Source organism: Penaeus vannamei, chromosome 26 (genome assembly GCF_042767895.1).
Source record: "Penaeus vannamei isolate JL-2024 chromosome 26, ASM4276789v1, whole genome shotgun sequence".
NCBI classification, from domain to species: Eukaryota; Metazoa; Arthropoda; class Malacostraca; order Decapoda; family Penaeidae; genus Penaeus; species Penaeus vannamei.
The window spans coordinates 1,140,858-1,148,357 of NC_091574.1; the positions used below are offsets into that span (position 1 = coordinate 1,140,858).

At 44.6% G+C, this 7,500-nt stretch overlaps 1 protein-coding gene across 1 annotated transcript in view; it reads right to left on the reverse strand.

Moving 5' to 3' along the window:
- Positions 1-7,500, reverse strand: part of LOC113828527 (UDP-glycosyltransferase UGT5) — a 43,917-nt gene that overhangs the window by 36,352 nt on the left and 65 nt on the right. The window contains exon 1 of the mRNA XM_070139895.1: positions 7,447-7,500. This exon is cut by the window's right edge and continues 65 nt beyond it. The gene's annotated coding sequence lies outside the window, so the exon portion shown is untranslated. The remainder of the gene's footprint in view (positions 1-7,446) is intronic.

Consider the following 7,500-nt stretch of genomic DNA (forward strand, 5'->3'; position numbering starts at 1 on the left):
GCCCATTACGTCAACACAGGCTTTCCAAGGTCGTGTTTTGTTGTTTCTGCTTAATATTGTGTTGTTCCTCTCTTTTATTTATCCATTTTGTGGTTATTATTGTTTTTTATTATTCTTGTGTGCCAAGATTGATTTCGTATTATTTTCTTTAGTTTCCCCTTCCATTACGCTTCGTTTTCTTTTTCATTTCCCGTTTTCTTCTTTTTCTTGCTTTCTGTCTATTTTTGTTTTTATTTTTTTCTGTTCTCACTGTTTATTCTTGCTCGTTCTGTTCACTTCCGGTCTTTGTTTATTTGCGTATGTTTTTTTCCCTTTATTTCCTGTTGCGTGGAAGGAAATTGAACCCAGCGGAAATTATGTTAACGTAAGAAAAGGAATCGCATAAAGAATAAACAGGGGGAGGGAAAGGGAAGAAAAAAGGAAGACGAACAAGGACATACGCAAACGCAAGTGTGTGTGTGTGTGTGCGTGTGTGTGTGTGTGTGTGTATGTGTGTGTGTGTGTGTGTGTGTGTGTGTGTGTGTGTGTGTGTGTGTGTGTGTGTGTGTGTGTGTGTGTGTGTGTGTGTGTGTGTGTGTGTGTGTGTGTGTGTGTGTGTGTGTGCGTGCGTGCGTGCGTGCGTGTGAGTGTGTGCGTGCGTGCTTGCGTGTGTGTGTGTGTGTGTGTGTGTGTGTGTGTGTGTGTGCGTACGTGCGTGTGTGTGCTCGTACGTGCGTATTTGTGCCTGCGTGTGCTTGTGTAAGTATATGTATGCGTGTACGTGCACGAATGCATGTACGTAAGCTCTAGTATGTACCCTTTATACATAAAACATTAACATCATAAAAAAACACACTTTAAATCACAAAAAACACACGGAAAAACAGAACCTAAAATTAAGCCGCCAATCAGCTGATATCCACAGCTGTTTTCCGACACGTCAGCCAGCAAGTTCAAGGCTGAGAGAGACGAGACAAAACAGATGATTGCTGATATGTTATCAAGTTATCAACCTGTTAATTATATTCGGAGAAGCTTTATTATAAGGTCTGGTTCTATCTATTTTTTTATTTATTTGTTTATGTTTCTTTTATTGATGTATTTGTCTATTCTGTCTATTTATTTGCTGGTGTTTTTGACATTCTTTTAACTGTTCTTTCTATTCATTTTTCATCTAATCTTTCTATTCATTCTTTATCTATTCTTTCTATTATTTTTTATCTATTCTTTCTATTAATTTTTATCTATTCTTTCTATTCATCTTTTATCTATTCTTTCTACCCATTTTTATCTTTTCTCTCTATTAATTTCTATCTATTCTTTCTATTCATCTTTTGTCTATTCTTTCTATCCATTTTTATCTATTCTTTCTATTCATACTTTATCTATTCTTTCTATTCATTTTTATCTATTCTTTCTATTCATCTTTTATCTATTCTTTTTATTCATTCTTATCTATTCTTTCTATTGAATCATTCTATTTACTTTCTATTCATATATTTAGTTATTCTTTCTATCTGTTTATTATTTCTATTTATCTAATTATCTATTTCTATTCATTTATCTATCTCATATTCATATCTATTCATATATATGGATCTATTGTTATCATTAACTAATATTCCTTATGTTAAAGAAAAATATGCATTTTTATCATATATATACATGCATATATATATATATATATATATATATATATATATATATATATATATATATATGTATATGTGTGTATATGTGTGTGTGTGTGTGTGTGTGTGTGTGTATGTGTGTGTGTGTGTGTGTGTGTGTGTGTGTGTGTGCATATATATATATATATATATATATATATATATATACAATACATACATACATATATATATATATATATATATATATATATATATATATATATATATATATATATATATGCACACACACACACACACACACACACACACACACTCAAACACACACACACACGTGTATATATATACATATATATACATATATATTTGATATTTACATATATATATATATATATATATATATATATATATATATATATTGATATGGATATAAGCTGAATCATACCGCACGTAATAACATTACTAAATGTATTTCACATAACAATCAAATCTATAAACATTTGCCTCTAGAATTTAACCCTTTGAACTATTGCATTACTCTCGGAATGCGAATGCCTCTCTATTACGAAAAACAAAAACAACATTGAAACAAAAACAGCTGATTTGTGGTTTTCACATAAACAGACAATGTAATAATCTTTATATGGACCTCGTGAACTTTGGTGGCTTTAACGAGGAGAGAGAGAGAGAGAGAGAGAGAGGGGGGGAGGGAGAAAGGGAGGGAGAGAGAGAGAGAGAAGAAAGAGAAAGAGAGAGGGAGAGAGAGAAGAAAGAGAAAGAGAGAGAGAGAGAGAGAGAGAGAGAGAGAGAGAGAGAGAGAGAGAGAGAGAGAGAGCTGGAGAGGGAGAGGGAGAGAGAGAGAGAGAGAGAGAGAGAGAGAGAGAGAGAGAGAGAGAGAGAGAGAGAGAGAGAGAGAGAGAGAGAGAGTGTGTGTGAGTGAGTGAGTGAGAGAGAGAGAGAGAGAGAGAGAGAGAGAGAGAGAGGGAGAGGGAGAGGGAGAGAGAGAGAGAGAGAGAGAGAGAGAGAGAGAGAGAGAGAGAGAGAGAGTGAAGAGAGAGAGAGAGAGAGTGAGAGTGAGTGAGTGAGTGAGAGAGAGAGAGAGAGAGAGAGAGAGAGAGAGAGAGAGAGAGAGAGAGAGAGAGAGAGAGAGACAGACAGACAGACAGACAGACAGACAGACAGACAGGCAAATAGAGAAAAAAAGACAGACAATAACAATCCTAATCCTTAAAAAACAAAACAGGAAAGTCAACGAAGAAACAAACAAACACACACACACGCACACAGCAACCCCCCCCCTCTCCCTCTAGACCCACACGTCCACACACACAGACGCACACAGCCCCTCCCACCTTTCACACACACAGCAACCCCCCCCTCTCCCCCTCTCCCCCTAGACACAAACAGACGCACACAGACGCACACACGCACCCCCCTCTCCCCCTAGACACACACGTCCACACACAGGCGCACACACACGCACACAGCAACACCCCTCTCTCCCCCTAGACACACACAGACGCACACACACGCACACACACGCACACAGCTAACCCCCCCTCTCACCCTAGACACACACGTCCACACACAGACGCACACAGCCCCTCCCTCTCTCACCCCCACCCCTCCTCCACCCCTCTCCCCCTAGACACAAACAGACGCACACAGACGCACACACGCACCCCCCTCTCCCAGACACACACGTCCACACACACAGACGCACACAGCCCCTCCCACCTTTCACACACACACACACAGCAACCCCCCCTCCCCTCCCCCTAGACACACACGCCCACACACACAGCCCCTCCCACTTTTCACACAGACACACACACAGCAACCCCCCCCCTCTCCTCCCAGACACAAACAGACGCACACACGCACCCCCTCTCCCCCTAGACACACGTCCACACACAGACGCACATAGCCCCTCCCCCTTTCCCACACACACACACAGCAACCCCCCCTCTCCCCCCTAGACATACACATCCACACGTTCACACACAGCCCCCCCCTCTCTCACACACACATGCACCCCCCCCCCCGCTCTCCCCCTACACACACACGTCCACACACACACAGACGCACACAGCCCCTCCCTCTCCCACCCCCTCCTCCTCCTCCACCCCTCTCCCCCTAGACACAAACAGACGCACACACACGCACACCACAACCCCCCCTCCCCCTCCACACACCCCTCCACACACACACACGCACACAGCCCCCCCCCCTCTCACACCCCCCCACCCCTCCCCCTTAGACACACACATTCACACGTCCACACACGCACCCCCCTCTCCCCCTAGACACACACGTCCACACACACAGACGCACACACGCACCCCCCTCTCCTCTCAGACACACACGTCCACACACACAGACGCACACAGACCCCTCCCTCTCTCACCCCGTCCTCCCCCTAGACAGTTCGTCCACACTCACAGACGCACACAGACCCCCCCTCTCTCACACCCCCTCCTCCCCCTCCTCCACCCCATGCCCGTTGCGTATAAAGTTGCATGGTGTCTACCCATCACCTTTCCCCCGTCCTTCCTTGACATGTATCAGGCTCCCTTCCCCTCTCTCCCTTCCCTTCCCTTCCCTTCCCCTTCCCTATACCCTCCCTCTCCACGGACGCCTCACCCCCCTCACCCGCTTCACCTATCCCCCTCTCTCTCTCCCTTCCCCTCCCTTCCCTATACCTCCCTATACCTCCCTCCACGGACGTCTCACCCCCCTTACCTATCCCCCTCTCTTCCTTCTACTCCCTTCCCCTTCCCTATACCTCCCTCACCGGACGCCTCACCCCCTCACCTCCCTTACCTATCCCCCAGTCTCCCCTCTCTCTCTCCCTCCCTTCCCTATACCTCCTCACCGGACGCCTCACCTCCCTCACCTCCCCTTACCTATCCCCCTCTCTCTCTCCCCTTCCCCTTCCCTATACCTCCCTCAAGGGACGCCTCACCCCCCTCACCTATCCCCCTCTCTCTCTCCCTCCCTTTCCTTATACCCCCTCACCCCCCTCACCCCTCCTCACCCCTCCTCACCCCCCCTCACCTATCCCCCATTCTCCCCTCCCTCTCTCCCTCCCCTCCCTCTCTCCCTCCCCTCCCTATACCTCCCTCCACGGACGTCTCACCCTCCTCACCCCTCCTCACCCTCCTCACCCCCCCCCCTCACCTATCCCCCATTCTCCCCTCCCTTCTCTCTCCCCTTCTCTCCCCTTCTCTCCCTGCGTTCTCCTATTTACGGTCGCGAAGCACGTATATTCCCTCGGTGCTTTGGCAGGAGAGGGGGACTGTAAGGCTGGGTCGGTCTGGTTGGTTATCCTTTCTCTCGTCGGCTGTGGGTTCGTAGGTGGAGGGAGGTGGAGGGGGAAGGAGGGAGGATGGAGGGAGGTGGAGGGAGGTGGAGGTGGGAGGGAGGTGGAGGGGGAAGGAGGGAGGGTGGTGGAGGGGGTGAAGGAGAGAGGTGGAGGGGGAAGGGAGAGAGGTGGAGGTGGAAGGTGGGAGTGGAGGTGGGAGGTGGGAGGGAGAGAGGTGTAAGGGAGGGGTGGAGGGAGGTGGGAGGGAGGGAGGTGGAGGTGGGAGGGAGGTGGAGGTGGAAGTGGAAGTGGAGGGAGGGAGGGAGGGGGAAGGATGGAGGGAGGAGGAGGGAGGCAGGTGGGAGGGAGGTGGAGGTGGAAGGTGTGGGAGGGGGAGGGAGGGAGGAGGAGGTGGAGGGGGAGGGAGGGAGGTGGAGGTGGAAAGAGGCAGGTAGGTGGAGAGGAAGTGTGAGTGGGAGTGGGGGGAGGTGTAGGTGGAGAGAGGAGGGAGGTAGAAGTGGGAGGGAAGGTGGAGGTGGAGGGGGAGGTGGAGGTGGAAGGAGGGAGGGAGGTGGAGGGGAGGGAGGTGGAGGGAGGAGGGAGGTGGAGGTGGGAGGGAGGTGGAGGTGAAGGTGGGAGGTGGAAAGAGGCAGGTGATGGTGGGAGGGAGGGAGGTGTAGGTGGAGAGAGGGAGGGAGGTAGAAGTGGAAGGAGGTGGAGGTGGGAGTGAGGGGGGTGGAGGGAGGGAGGTGTAGGTGGAAGGAGGTGAGGGTGGAAGTGGAGGAAGGTGGAGGGAGATAGGGGGAGTGGATAGGTGGTGGTACGTAGGTAGAAGGAGGTGAGACTCGGTAAGTAGGTGGAGTTTCGTGGATAGAATAATATAAATAACTAGTTAGGTAGATGGATGTGTGAAGGATAGGGTAATATAGATAGATAGACAAGTGGATAGCCACAAAGTAGATTAATACGACACTGCAGGGAGGTACAGCAAATAAAAAAAGCAAATTGGATAGATAGAAATGGACAGAGGATAGGTAGATCCACACAGAAGGATAGGCAGCACTACACAGGCACTTATATAGACCAGCACCTGACGTAAAGAACTTCATAACAACACAGAACACCACGTAACAAATATAGAACTACCCAGGCTGGTAAGTAGAACAAAAAATAGTAGATATACTGACAGGTAGATCTAATCAACAATAGATAAGTGACACAGCACAGGTAGATGAGCAAAAATACACGTATAGGACATGTAAAATTTACTTTGGCACTGGCACTGGCATTCAGATCATAACGTTGGCACTAACTGGAGTTTCAAGGAACTAAAATTAATTTATTAATTTCTCTTTTGAACTTGTGAGCTAAAAAACACATTTTTTTTTGAACTTGTGAGCTAAAAAACACATTTTTTTTGAACTTGTGAGCTAAAAAACACATTTTCTTTTTGAACTTGTGAGCTAAAAAACACACTTTGATATAAACAAATAGCGGTTTATACTTATGCATAAGTACTTTAGAAATGCTTTTTTTTTTTCAAAGTGAAATATACTTAGACACAAACAGTTACGTTGAAAGTGAAATTGGAATTAGAAATAGAGTTTTATTTTTGTATTGTGGTTTAATATTCATTTTTTTTATCTGTTCATATAAGTTTATAATGTTTCGTGAAATGAGGAATGAAATAAAGAATTAAGAATTAAAGGAAACGCGAAGATAAATTGAGGGAATGGTAATATGATGAGAATAAATAATAATAATAATAATAATAATAATAATAATAATAATAATAATAATAATAATAATAATAATAATAATAATAATAATAATAATGATAACAAAAGCAGTGGTAATGATGATAATGATAATAGTAATAATGATAATAATATCAACGAAACAACAGTCTAAAACAATATAACAACAATAACAACAATAATGATAGTAACAATAATAATAATGATAATAATAACAATGATAAACAGAAGAACAACAGAAGAACAACATAAAAAAATAAAGAACAAACAAACAACAGACACACGAGCACATGAACTATTGATGAATGAAATTCTTTACCGCAATAATCACACACCAGAATGACTTGCAACATTCTGCATCCGTTTCGCGCGCATTTTGGTTGCAAATTAAAAATCGCCATTTTTGGTTTTCTTTTTAACGCATTCGTCTCCTCTTTAACGAAAGGGAAGATGGAAGGAGGAAAATTGATAAAGATGGGGAGTATAGATGAGTAGAAGTAGATGTAATACACTTAGAAAGTCGAGTGTATGAATGTGTAAACTTTATACACGAAAATAAAAGTGGAAAGTCACGTTATTTATGTTAAAGAAATTCCTTGTATGGTAATAACAGGTAAAAACAAACACACACATAACTTCCAAGGTCAGATTCTTAAAAACCACCTTTCTCCACTCGTTAGATAATATTCCCAATCACACGAACACATAAAATAAATAAAAAGTAAAAAAATAATAATAAAAATAACGCCGTTTCCCCTTTTCCCGCCAAATTTTTCACCTTCAAAATGAGCAGACGACGAAAACACTTATGGCCGCTGCGGGTTTCCTACGG